The sequence below is a fragment of the Pinus tabuliformis genome, chromosome 2_2 (genome assembly GCF_031772625.1).
Source record: "Pinus tabuliformis cultivar Carrire ecotype Pingquan chromosome 2_2, CPIR1, whole genome shotgun sequence".
NCBI classification, from domain to species: Eukaryota; Viridiplantae; Streptophyta; class Pinopsida; order Pinales; family Pinaceae; genus Pinus; species Pinus tabuliformis.
In genome coordinates this window covers 984,268,798-984,283,762 of record NC_142300.1, presented here as the reverse complement: position 1 = coordinate 984,283,762, position 14,965 = coordinate 984,268,798, and the positions used below count along the sequence as shown (strand labels likewise).

The 14,965-nt window shown below is 36.6% G+C and overlaps 1 pseudogene; it reads left to right on the top strand.

Moving 5' to 3' along the window:
- Positions 1 to 9,376: 9,376 nt before the first annotated feature.
- Positions 9,377 to 9,863, top strand: LOC149196609 (chromatin remodeling protein EBS pseudogene; annotated as a pseudogene).
- Positions 9,864 to 14,965: the final 5,102 nt, after the last annotated feature.

Sequence of the window (14,965 nt, the reverse complement as noted above, 5' to 3'; positions counted from 1 at the left end):
AAGTGGTCTTATCTTAGTCTTCCGGGCTGATTTGGATCTTATTATACCCGCTAAACCCATCTAGGAAGGAAAATAACTTCTTCCCTGCCAGTCCATCTAACACTTGATCTATGAAAGGCAAAGGGAAATAGTCCTTCTTGGTGGCTTTGTTAAGTTCTCGATAATCGACACAGATTCTCCACTTCCTGTTTTTCTTGGGCACAAGCACCAGAGGAGAAATCCACTCACTGTCAGAGATGGGGTAGATGAATCCTGCATCCAACAACTTTTGCATTTCTTCTTTGACCATGTCCTCAATGGCTGGATTCATCCTCCTCTAAGGCAACCTAACTGGTTTACAATCCTCTTTAATGTAAATGTGATGGGTACAAACTGAAGGGTGGACTCCTTTCATCTCCTTATAGCTCCAAGAAAAAGCATCCAAATGGCAGTTCAATAAGCTACACAGATCTTTCTCCTGAGAGGGGGATAGGGATGAGTTGATATTTAAGGTTCTTTCAGGGCCAAATTCCACATTCTTAACTCAGGGAGAGGTCGGATCAGCCACATAGAGATCCACTAAAGCACTGGCTTGGGTTTCTTCTACCGACTTTTCTAATGGCATCACACTAGGAGGTGGATTCTGAATCAAATTCTCAATAAGGTCATCCTCGGTTTGAGGACCTCCCCTGGTGGCTTCCACTGTGCACAATGGAGCAGAGTAGACTTCATCCTCATCTTTCTCCTACAACTAGAGAGGTAAGTCATGTTCTAGCAGAGGTTGGGCAAGAGGATATAGGACTAGCTATTTGGACATAGGCCCATTCTTGATGGTCATGCTCCCAGCTTGACAACTGATGTAAGCATCTGCAGTAGCTAACCAAGGCCTTCCCAAAATGAGGGGGTATCCCGTGATTTTTTCCTTTGGATGAAGGAGCAAGAAGTCTGCAGGGTACTCCCAAAAATCAACAAAGACCATGACATCTTCCACAATCCCCTCGGGGGTCACGGTGGAGCAGTCTGCTAACTGTAGTACTATCGAGGTCTTTCTTAGGGAGCTCTGAAGGTTGAGTTTGAGCATAGTGTCCCTGGTCATCACATTAATGGCAGCTCCTAGATCAATCAGGGTGTGGGGGATTAATGCCATTGATGTGGACATCAGCTACAGGACTCCCAGGGTCCAAATATTTTGGATAGATTACTTGTCCCAACATTAGGTCGGACAGTTGTCCTATGACATTGATAGTTGGGGCATCTCTCTTGCACCTACCTGGGTGCCTGAAACACTTCTCTTTTATCAATTTTTTGTAGATTGGTACATCTTTTATGGCCTGGAGAAGTGGTATTTTCACACATAACTGTTTAAGCTCGCCTAGAAGTTCAGTCTCTTCTAGGTTTGGTTGCGTGGTTCTAGTTAGTCTCTCGGGAAAGGGTGGAATGGATTTGGGTTCATTTTCCTGTTTCTCTTCCTCATCCTCCTTAGGAGGAGGTTGGCTATCTGGGAGGACCTTCCCAGATCATAGGTTGATCTCTTGAATCTCCACAGCATAGGTAGGGCATGTTGTCTCTTCAGTATATACCTGTTGGGCCTGTCTGTTATTGGGGTTCGGGTTTGGTTGAGCAGGCATCTAGGGTTGTCTCGGAGGAGCAGGAGATAATGGTTGTGGTTGAGCAGGTGGTGGAGGCAAAATAGCAAGAGGAGAGTTGTATTGGGACCTCCACCCCTATTGAGGTGCATTCCACTGAGGTTGTGACTGAACATGAGAATGAAACGAATGAGCAACAGGTTGAGTATGGTATTGAGATGGATATGACCAAGGAGGGGGTGCGGACCAAGAAGGATGAGCAAGGGGACCCCAAGAAGGTATGTGAGTGGATTGGTTGGGGTTGTAATAAGTTTGGGATGTCCCTTGCATCCCCTGCTAGTAAGGTCTGGATCCATGTGGCCTCCTTTGGTTTAGGAAGTAGAGTGGTTCAGTGGCTCCTTCAGCCCCTTGGTACATAGCTTTAAGTTTTGGTAAGGTTGGGCACTGGTTTGTAGGGTGGTCTTCCTCAAAAACGAAACATACCTCTATTGAGTGCAACGGACACTTGTTCCAAGGATGTTTCCTTGTACATCTAGGACAAAAGTTGGCCAAAGCCCTCTCAGCTTCCTCTTTCTTCCGTTGGATTCGGAAAGTATCCAATTGCATGGAAATGGTCTGTCTCATCTCACTTTTAAGGTCTTCCATCTGATTTTCAAACTCATGTTTGGAGAAGGTGGCGTTGGCTGAAATTTGACTCCCCCTACCTCTTTTCCGAGCTGCCCTATAATGGTTTCTAAACACAGTCTTTATGTCATCATAAGGTAGTTGGTAGATGTCTCCTCCAGCTAGCAAATGGAAGGTATCTAGAAGGTCTTCAGGGATTCCTCAGAGCAGAACAAAATTCAGAGATTTGGGGTCAAGTGTGCACCTGGCCCTTTTATAACTGAGTTGGAACCTTTCCTCGTAGTCTTCTAAAGATTCATCGCTTCCCATGGTCATCTGAAAGATTTCTCCCTTCGTTTCCTTTGACCTACAGTAATCTCGGTATTTGTTGTTAAAGGGTTGCTACATCTGGGCCCAAGTTGTGATACTGTTTCCAGGTAACCCTATGAACCAGAGTAGTGTTGCATCCTTGAGGGTAGAGGGAAAGAGTATCAATTTTTGCTCGTCTTCTGCATAGTCATAGGTTTGATAAAGGACAACAAACTCAAACAAGAAGGTATCAGGGTCTTCAATGGTCAATCCATGGAAGTGAGGTAAGGCTGAGGGACTTATGTTTTTCATTTTTGTGTCCCCATTGGTCTCTCAGATGGGAAAGGAACCTTCTATTCTCTCCTCATCTCCTATACGGTTTCTGTGTTCATCCATGGTCTCAGGAGGAATGTTTTCTTGCTCTTCTTCTATTAGAGGATCTTCGTATATCTCTGGAGGTTCACTGCCACCGAAGAAGAGAGAAGGGTGACTCAGTGATGTGGTGGGGGTGTTTGGTAAGAATTTTCTTGAATTTCCTCTGTTCCTACGAGGCATGAAATGAAATATTTTTGGTTTCTTTTTGTGTTTTTCTCTGCTTGTACCTACAAAACTGAAATTGATTGAACAACAAATTGCAACTAACTATAGTAAACTTTTGCTGGAATGAAAATTGCAGAGTTGAAATGAAAGCAGGAAATGACTAATCTATGTTGCTAAAATGAAATTGCAGAAATGAAATGCTAAGCTACACTTGTAGAATTGAAATGCTAATCTACGCTTGCAGATTTGAAATGCTAGTCTAGGAAAATAGGAAATGTCTAGTCTACTTTTGCGGAAATGAAATTGCAGAATGGAAATGAAACAACTACTCTACTCTTGCTAAAATAAACTACTTAGCAGAAGGTTGCAGTAGAAAATAGAAGAAAAGCAACAATCACAAATACTCTGACGCTTCCCCGGAAACGGCGCCAAAAAGATGGTGAGCTCCAGTATTGCAGCAATGATGCTGCAACTCCTAGGACTCCCTTCTTTACTTTTATCAACTCGGTTGTTCGTAACAAACTTGGAAGCAATGGTGTATATGCACAAGTACTAGCTCTTGCCGTAGGCTGTCACTTGATTAGCTGGCACAAGTCCGTTAGGAGCTTAAGCCAACTTCTATGAGCTCTTAGAAGAAAGCTAACTCAAAAAAGGCTAGTCTCCTTGCAAAAAGAAGCTGAAAAGAAATGCAAACCCTAGCAAACCCTAGTTTTACTGGCTAACCCTACTGGTGCAAGAAAAGTGATGAAAGCTATGGAAATGGATGCCATTGGATCTTGGAAAGGTAAAATGCATGTGACTAAGCTACTTCTGAAGTAAAATATGGAAAAAACATCTTTTTGTATTTTTGAGTAATTTTGCAGAATTATTATGCATGTGCTTTAACAATATTTGACTGTGAAGAGGTTGATTGGCGAAATGAAATAGAGTAGGCACTTGCAAGAGGTTTGGAATGTGAGAAGAGGGCCTAAGGGGTCCCTAGCACCCTTCTAGAGAGTTTCACAGTGATCAAATCTCAAACAATAGCTCACGTGAACTTTTACAAGAAGTCTGCAGGGGTTCTACAAGATATTCTACAAGAAGTTCTACATGAAGAGCCGAAAGAGGATTTTGGAGGGTTGATGGTGGAGAAAATGGTGGGAAAGTGGAAATGGAGGATGGATGAGGATTTGAAGGGGTCTAGGAATTGTTAAATGAAGCTAAGGAGTGATGAAGGTGGTTGGACTTGTTCAAAGGTGGAGGGAGCAATGCTGCACAAGAATGTAGAAATTAGGGCAAATTGGAAAAGTGTGGCAAATGAAGGGAAGGGATCTTGGATTAGGGGTTGGAGCAGGTTGTATGATGGAGGAAGGATGGGTAGGGATGTGTTATAGGTTCTCTACACACTATTTTCCAAAACTGATCAAACAAAGACTGAAGAAACCAGAGATCTATCTATTTTGACCTAATCTGACCTAAAAACCAAAAAGATGATGAAAATAAATTTATAGACAAGGAATCATGCAAGATAACTATGGAAACTAAGCAAGAAAAAAATCTAAACATGCAAGTACAACTGGTAGCAACTTTTCCCAACTAAAAATCTAACACTAGCAATTGCATGGAAAGGCAAAAACAGTGTTTTTGTGGTAGCGAGTATGCCTTGGTCTCAGCTCATGGTCCCAAGGAGGGAGATGTGAGATCAAGGATTGCTTGATGGCCTTTTTGTAGATCTTTTCTGTCTCCAAACTATCAAATCAACCTGAAGCATGAAAATCTATTTTAATCATCAAAATCAACCTAAGTAACAAAGCAAGATCTTAACCTAGATAACAGAAATTATTCTATGAATGTAAGAGAAACACATAAAAGTACACAAAGGAGGTACTGAACTTGGGTTGGGCCCAAACCCAAGAGCTAAAACCTCTTAAGAAAGATCAGAGCTGGTGCAAAGTGAAATTTATCTCCATTACTCAAAAAATAATCATGTCACAAAACTGTTTACAGCAAGAGCTCAAAAATGAGCTGAAATGTAGAGCTGCACTAAAGTGCGAAAAACAACTGTTCAATAGCTAAACTACCAAGGCTTGAAGCCTTCCTACTTATGCACCACGAGGACTCCCAACATCCCTCCTTAACTTTAGGAGCTTGGCTGCTCAAACTGCAGTTAATCAGCCACTTCACAAAATCTGCTCGACTGCCCCTTGAAATCATCTTTGGTGGGTTGTTGAACTCCGAGCTGATGGTGGAGAACTCGAGGAAGGGGTCATTTAGTGTAGGAGACACCCTTCCTACAATTCCTCAGCCTTGTTCCTTCGTATTTGGCTGTCAACTTGCTCATAAATGCTTGACCTTGGTCCAAAAGATGTCCAAAAATCTGCAATAAGCACGTATTAGACTTTGTGGTCAAGTGACTATTCTCATTCATTCAATTAACATAAATATATTCAAAAGAATGCATAGAACTCTGAAAAATGGTGGATTAATCGAGAATAATAGGCAGAATGAGCCCAATAAGTTACCCATTTTTGGGGCTCATCAACAACCAGTCTAGGTTAATGCTATGGTGGAGGAGTACGACTCCATCATTCGGAACTATGTTTGGGATGTTGTCCCAAGACTAGAGGACAAGTCAGTGATGAGTTCCTGATGGCTTTACAAGGAAAAGAAAGAATCTGATGGTAGTTTTGAGAAACATAAGGCAAGGTTTGTTGCCCGTAGTTTCTCACAGGTCGAGGGGATCGACTATGATGAGACTTTTTCTCCTGTAGCAAGGTACTCATCTATCATATCGATGTTGGCACTATCAGCTCAGATGGGTTGGAAGATCCATCATATGGATGTGAAGATTGTGTTCCTCAATGGCAAGATTGAGGAAGAGGTGTACATTGAGCAGCGGGAAGGTTTTGAGACCTTCAATCGTGAGTCACATGTGTGCCGACTCAAGAGATCTTTGTACGGGCTGAAGCAAGCACCTTGTGCTTGGTATGCCAGGATCGACAACTATTTCACTGAGTTGGGCTTCACAAAGAGTGAAGCAGATGCGAACCTTTACCACATCATGGTATAAGGTAAGCCATTGATCATCGTTATTTATGTTGATGATCTGATATTGACAGGTGATTATCGGTTTATCAAGTCTTGCAAGGAGGACCTTTCAAGAGAGTTCGATATGAAATACATGGGTATTATGCACTACTTTCTAGGCATGGAAGTGTGGCAGAAGGATGGGGATGTGTTTGTGTCTCAAGGAAAGTATGCCAATGAGATACTTAGGCGATTCCACATGGAGAAGTGCAAGCCCATGCAGACTCCTATAGCAGGTAACTGGAGGAAGGAGATTGCTACTTCAGGTGAGGTAGTAGCTACTACTATTTATCAGCAGCTTGTGGGTTCATTGATGTATCAAGTGAACACATGACCAGATTTATGCTTTGCAGTGAACCAACTGAGTCAATCTATGGTTCAGCCTACCAAGTTGTTTTGGAAGGCAGTGAACCATGTGCTGAGATACCTCAAAGGCACATCTTAGTATGGATTATGGTATAGATGGATAGAGGGAGTGAAGCTTCAGGGCTTCACAGATGCGGATTAGGCAGGGAGTCCATCAAACCGGAAGAGCAATTTAGGAGGATTTTTCAACCTTGGTTTAGCTGTAGTTTTTTGGTAAAGCAGGAAACAGAGGTCGGTTGCACTTAGCTCAGTAGAGGCTGAATACAAGGCTGCCAATCAGGCAACATGTGAGACCATTTGGATGCAGAAAATTCTAGTTGGATTTTTTGGTCAGAGGATGGATCCAACTGTGATCTATTGTGATAATCAGAGTTGTATCAAACTCTCTGAGAATCCAATATTTCATGACAGGTCCAAGCACATCGATATCTGGTATCATCATCTTCAAGACTATGTGGTGAAGAGGATCATGTTATTACTGTATGTTTCGACCGAGCAACGGGATGTGGATATTTTGACTAAGGCATTGTCAAAATGCAAATTCGAGTTCCACAGAGACAGAATTGGGGTGAAAGATAATCCCTTTCTTGTTGAGAGGGAGTGTTGAAAATAGCAAAAAGAAATGTTAAATATTGAAGTGCTAAAAATAGCATTGCTAAAAAAATCATTGCTATAAATAGAATTTCAAGATACATTCCAATTTCAGTTAATCCCTGAACTAAAACTGAGAATTAAAATTCGAATTTGATCTTAGCAGTTGTTTGAAAAATAATTAATTAATTCATCTTGAGTTAATTAGTTGGAGAAAATCAAACATGAAGTCTATGTGAAGACATGCAACAATTTTCACTTTGATTGAGGAAGTTATCCCTTGATTAAGGAGATAAGGATGAGTTGTACTTTGAGTTGTAATTAGTTAGCTCAATTAACTGAGTTAAGTCCAGTTAGATTAGTTCCAACAGTTTGTGGAATAGATTGTGAGTTCAGTTAGTTAATGCATACATGCATGTAACTACTGTACTTCAGATAACTAAATATTCTCTCATAAATAACTCATGCATGTCAGTTTAGTCAGAGACCCAGTTGAGATCAGATGATGGGACAATGTACTATCAATTGCGTGTATATTCCATTGAGGATATATCTTGCATGCAGAAGGAATTCATTCCTTGGAGATTGTGCAGTTACTTCTGAGTTTGGTGAGTTGTGTGAGAGGTGAATTCACACAGATGGTAGCCATAGGACCCAGGAGAAATTGTGCAAGGAAATAGGAGGCTTGGAGGACTGAGGGAAAGCATATGTTGTTTCTATTCAGTCTATGAGCAGCAATTGAGGGACTGTACTGAGAGCTGGATAGCTTATGAGCTAAAGCTTTGTGTAATCCGGACATATTTCCACTTGTATGATAATATAGAGATCGAGGTTTTTAGCTGAGGCTTTCCCTAGAGTATTCTTCTGTGTTCATGTGTGATTGATTTCTCATTCTCTGTTATATGTGTTCTATTTGATCTTGCTCAAAATCGATCAAGCTTCCGCAAGTTTGTTTGTAGAAGTAGATCAAGTATTTTGCTTTAGTATATTGCATTATCTGGTGATCTACAGTGGTAAATTCTACAGCCCAAAATTCCTCATAGATGGGACGTTGTCACATAAATAGAGAAGATGTTGCCAAGAGGAATCCTATATTGGACCGTATGTGGTCATTGGAATTATTGAGTTGGTTGGCTAGTGGAATTCCATACTGGCCCTAGTATGGTCTCTATCAAAGAACTATCTAGTTGTGAAAATGACTCAATCTGGTTGTGGAAATCAATTTCGATTGGTTGGGAGGAGCATTCTTTTACCACTGTGGTTCTCATAGCATAACAAATTAACTAGTAAATTATGTGTTGCATTAAAAATGATTTTTTTATATAATTGTGTAAATATTTTATGTACATCTTGGCAGGAAAGGAGCCTAGTGCTCGGTAAGGAATTATTTGAATTGTAGTTCCTTTATTGCATTACCGATATTATGAATGTATCTAGCAATGGCTAAGACAATTTTCAATTGATGCAATTATTGATCATTTCAATTATTGGAGAGCTAGGTGCTCTCTGAGTACTTTTAGAAGTACTGTGTGGATGTATTTAGCAGGAGCTAAGACATAAGACAATGTGCACATCGTTCAATGATTTCTCATTTTGATTATTAGAGTGTTGGTGATCTCTAAGTACTTGTAGAAGTATTGTGATTGAAATATCACCTGACATTACATAATTGATTGATAGATAAAGTATTTCATTTGATTGAAAATGTTGTGACTAATATGATTATGATGGATTTGTTAGTCATATATTATAGGGTGCTTTCCATGGAGTTTGGATGGGTTGCCAAAACATTCTTAGAGAACTTGCATAAAAGTGACCATGACTTTCAAGAGTAATGGGTAAGTAATGGTAAGTTGATATAGAGAGTTTGTTTTGTATTTTATGAATTTGAATAATGGCCAAGTGATGAAAGTAGAACTTTCATATTCTTGTAGCTATAAATGCTTATGACTATTGATAAAACATTATTTTTTTGCCTATGAGTATATCTAGGAAATGAATCCCTCATTTTGAAGAGGATGGATTCCCTTTGGAATTATTTAGATTGTTATATCATGAGTAAAATTTAAAATTCTAGCAAGAAAATGACACTAGGGATAATGTTCTATTTAAGGGGGGGGGGGGGGGGATTATGTATAATCCCTTTAGTGTTACAAGAAAAAAATATCTGTAAATTTAATTCAATTTTTGACTAACTGTCTCATCAAGAATTGGTTGGGGTTCTTGATAACGGTTTGGAACTACCAATGATTTGTTCTGAGTTAAGATGTTTGGGTATGGTTTTACAAAAAGGAATGGGGGTTTTACAAAGGATTATGGATAGAAGTGAGAGTAATATGGATAAGACATAGCCTGCTAAGAAATCCTTGAATGCATATTCCATCAAAGGGAACTAAAAAGTCACTAGAGTAGGAGATTTCTTGTTGAAGCACCTGTCGCATTCTAATAAGCCTCCGTATGTAGCTAGAATAGAGAAAACTAAGAGTGATATTTGGAATAATATGGAAGTGAACATTTGTTGGTATTACAAGCCTAAGAAATCAATTGGTTGGCAGAGGCAGCACTATGGTGCCAAGGAGCTCTTCCTCTCTGACCACTTTGATGCGTAGAATGTTGACACAATTGAGGGAAATGCATTGTTCACAACTTCAAGAACTACACCAAGCTGGAAAGTGTTGGTGCCAATGATTACTCTTCTGATTTGAGTACAAACATGCTACCGATGGTTTCACCTTAGACATAGTGGAAATGTACTATAAATGTGAGATGCCTTACAATCTTGATGACCTAATGATGGAGTGCGAAGGATGCAAACACTGTTAGAAGTTAACGATTGACCATAGCACCATGCAAGGTGAGGCTAGACCACACCAAAGAGATAAGTAACTATATCTTTTTCGTTAAAAAAGTAGTTAATTTTTGTGGTATTATTTTAAAAAAAATGTTTGATCCCTTTGTTAATCTCTTTGGAAAGTCTTACAAAGTTCTTGTGCATTAAAAGATTGCACACATATATATGTATATCTTGCTAAGTTCTTGAAAATGTTTGCTTAGTTTATGCACAATAAAAGATAAGTTAGGGATGTTATTTTTCTTGGAAAGAAAACACACGTGAAACCTGCACACAAAATATTAAAGAAATCATGATATTTTTCATGAAAAAAATGCATGTAAACTTTTCTTATGAAAAGAGAAAGAAAATAATTTATTTCATTAAAAAAAATATTGCCAGGAAATTATGAGAGAAAAATAGATTATTAATTTCCTTGGAGATATTAGCATGATTCCTATAGACTCTTAATAGGATTATGTGCACAATAATAATATCCATTATATTTGAATTCTTGAAATAAAATTCTATGTTAATTTGTGAAAATGAAATATTAATTGCATGCATCATTGTATTATATTTCGAAGTGAAATGTCCTTGCATACATTATCATATTAAATTCTTGGAAAAGAGAAAATATTTTGCATGCATTATTGTATTAAATTCTTGGAAAAGAAGAATGTGTTGTTATGCATGAAAGAATGGTGCTATGCATTATACTTTTGAAAAAATATTATTTAGTGAATGCACAAAGAACAACCAATGTGTTATAGAAATATATATTGCATACAGGGAAAAGATTAATTGTGTTAGAATTCTTGAAATTGAAACGCGTGTTTAATATCTATTATGTTTAAACTCTCCTTTTGAGAACATGGATGTGCATTTTCATGCATGAAAAACAATGGTTAATGAATTAAATTTCTTGAAAATAAATATTTTTTTTTCTTGCAAGAAAAATAGAAGAAAAAAAATGATCTCTTGAAAGGAAATATGATCTTTGCATTATTGAAAAGTACACTTAGGATGTAGGATTCTTAAGAAGAAATATGCATGGAAAGAAAATAATTATTGTGTTAGAACCTTTAAAGAGAAACATGGATTTGCGTGAAAAAATAATAATTGTTATCTTAGACCTTGGAAAAGAAAATAAGTTATTTCATGTAATAAATGCGTTATCTTTCCTTTAGAAAATACATATATCCACATGCAAGAAATAATAACTAACACATGGGTGAATGCATGAAGACGGATTACACTTTTTGGCAAGCACACAGGTTGGGAGGGGAAAGGAAGCTCGATCGAGCTATTTGAGGGATTAAATATTGCTTTTTTTATCTCCTATATAGAACCTAGTTACATAGGAGCTCGATCAAACTATTTTTGTTTTAAATTCCCACCCAAAACACAACTGGGAGTTTATGGTTAGAAGGGATCAATCGAGCCCTTATTTAACTATGTTAAAAGTCTGATTGAGGGTTTGTTAAACCATAGATCAAGCTATTTTAAATTTGATCTCAAGTGCTCAATCAAGCTATTGAGGGCCTAAAAACAATGGGGATGAATAAAAAACCAATAACACAAAAAATATAAAATAATTTTTTTTCAAATATACCACCATATTCACTAATGAGTCCTCTTCAAAAACTTACTTTGGTTTTTTTATTTTTAACTAAATAGTATAAAAAATGTACGTGAACGCATGTGTCTGAAAAATTCAATTCAAATATATTCACCAACTTTGAAAAATAATAAAAAGAATATAATTTTGCACAAAAAATTAAAGTTTCAATATACATAACTTAGCTCTCTTTGTGTATATCATGCTCACCTATATATTTATAGTTCTCTTTTTGTATATCATGCTTATATATATATATATATATATATATATTATATATATATATATATATATTATATATATATATATATATATATATATATATATATATATATATATATATATATATATATATATATCTTAGAATAAGTTATTGTATGTGAACACATGCACACATTTTAAGATGTGCGGAAAATTTCAAGGACAAACATTTAATTTAATGGAAAATTTAAAGATTATATGACACCAATATTTTTTGAAGAAAATATCATTAGGACAATAACATAATTCTCCACAAATTCTATTTTTAATCCAAATCAAAATTCACATATCTTATATGAATTTTGAGTGCTTCAATTCGATGAAAGAGTAAAATTTTGAAATTTTATCGCCACATTTGGCCCAAAAGTGTAGCCCATATTCATGCATTCGCCCACATAAGTATTCTTTTAAAAACAGAGCATGTAATTGTAAGTACAATAGACACTGTAAATAGCCATGACTTGGAAAAGATGCTTTTTGAAAAAGGGACCTGCATTTGCATGCTCGATAATGGTGTTTATTATGATAGCTTCCCCTTAGAAGGGAGCATGCATTTGCACGTATAATAATAATAATTGTATTGGGAAAGATTGCTTAGTTACATGCACAAATAAAAAGTTGAGGCACTAACTTTATTTGAATAAGTTTTATCTAATTACATGCACGGAAATCAAAGCAAATATGTTAGTATCCTTTAAATGAAAATGGATGTTTACAGTGGTTTTCCTTTGGAAAAGAACATGTGCTTATGTGAGAAGGATCATAGTAATGTAGTACTTATTTCGACATGCTTTGATAATTATTTGCTTATAATTAATGCATTAAAAGTGTTGTTAGAAGAAGCATGTTGCGATATTATATTTACATTTCATGTATACACATGGGTAGATGTTGAAGAATCACTATTAAAGATTGATTATTGGTTGCTTAATACTTTATGTAATCATGATATCAAAATATTCTAATGACAACAACGGTAGGAAAGAATGGTGACTTGTGCAAAGGATAGATTATGTTTAACATGGTGGCAGGTAAAGAATTATTGGTCCATGCAGATGAACTTGTGAGCCGCCCGATGGTCCATTGATGGAACAACCAGGCCAAAAAGATATAAAGATTGAATATTTGCGAGTAAATGATCTCATGATGATTGTAATAGCTTTGAGCTAGATATTTTGTATTGAAATGACATTTCCTTGTAAGATTTTATGACAATGGTTAAGGGATGGACTCCCTTATAAGCCATTGAGTGAGGGGCAAACACCCTCACGGGCGTTTAGTAATAAAATTAAACAATTTTTTTGTTTTCACCCTATGGGGTTTCTAGGGTACATTGGTGTCTAATGATGTGGTTGTTTGTTGTAATATTTTTATGATGTTGATTCCTTTCATGATGTAATGGTTATATTATCAAGAATGTGATTAACTAACTCAGTTAAAAGAATCATGGAATTGATGCAAGGTTACATCATAAAGTTTATGTTAATATGCCACAATAGTGGTTGTTAATGGTTATGTAACTTACTATTCATTCACCCAAGTTACTCTATGTAATGATGAGGATTCTATCTGATGGTTAATGAGGAATATGGAATAGTAATTTGGATAGTTTCCCATGATTTTAAATAGTTACCCATGGGTAAATTCTGTAAAATTTCTAACTCCATGCATTTTCATGCATGGTTTCCATGGGATGTTACAACATTGATGTTACATAGTCATATGATATGATACATGCAAACCCATTCTAAAAACACATAAAAACTAAAATATTAACTTTAATAATAAATTTTGCGGATTTTTTTGCCAAATAGTGAAAAGATTTTGAAGAATTGCATAGGAAATTAAAGGAAGAAGAGGAGATAGACTGAAATCAAGAACTTTATGGTTAAAATCGAGAGATAAAATTACTAGTTTATTCCACAAACAATAAAAAATATTTTCTTCGTCCCAAGGTGACAACTCAATTAGTGATCGAAGTAATGTGAAATCTATGAAAAGTAAGCGATACAAGGTTCAAATCGCCCAATTTTGACCTGGTTTACAGAGAAGAGGAATGATCGTAGAACCCTAGAGATTTACTAGTAGTTACGTGTCAAGCAGGCTATTGGGTTCCTCTAGGATACAAAAATAAATAATAAAATGTAAAAAATAATTTCTTCCACAAAAAAAGATATTAATACAAAGACTATTTCATATCTGGATAGAATAAATAATGTCACTTTTAATCATTTTGAGTCCTTATATAAAGAAAATGGAGATGCTCTTGCAGATTTAGTGGAAAAATATTAGCTCATATTTTGTAACTAGTTTCAGAATCGGACAACACCAAGATTTTTTCTCCCTATCATGGAAGAAGAAATTTTAAAGGTTGTTTGTTTCTTCAATCCAAATAAATATCTTGGTCATGATGGATTCACAAGACACTTTTATCAGAAAATTTGGAACACAATTAAATATGATGTGTTCAAAATGGTGAACTTCATCTAAAAAATCCAAGTGAATAGTGGGCACTCTCAACTTGTCATTCTTTGCTTTGGTTCCTAAATATGTAAGTCCCTCTTCTTTCTCTCATTCTAGACCTATTTCTCTTTGTAATTTTTTATATAATATTATTACAAAGACTATTGCTCAAAGGTTCATGCCTCTTCTTCCTAATCTGATTTATGAAAATCAAGGAGGGTTCATTAGTAAGAGGCATTAATGGAAAACATTGTTTTAGTACAAGAATTCACACAGTCCAGCAAGTCCAGAGGATATAATGGGATGGTCATAAAGTTAGATATGGCCAATGCATTTGATCGTGTGTTTCACTTTCTTCTTTTTTCTATTTATAAAAAAAATTAGGTTCTCCTCTATTTTTATATCTTGGATCAATGCTTGTATTTCTAGGTCTTGGATTTCTTCCCTTTTTAATGGATCTGCAATTGGTTTCTTTAAAACTTCCAGGGGCCTTGGGGTAGGATTCCCCCTCTCCCCCATTATTTATACTATCATGGTTAAATTCTTGAGTAGGAAGTTGGAATTTGAATGAAGATGTCATTCCTAACCTAAAATTTGATTCTCATAAGGTATAAATAGCATAAATTGTGTGTAGTTTGTTGATGACTCGATCCTTCTTGGCAGTGCCTCTTATATTATAGCAGGGCGCTTCAAATTTGTATTGGATGATTTTTTTCAAGTCTCTGGAGGATTGATAAATAAAGGTAAAAT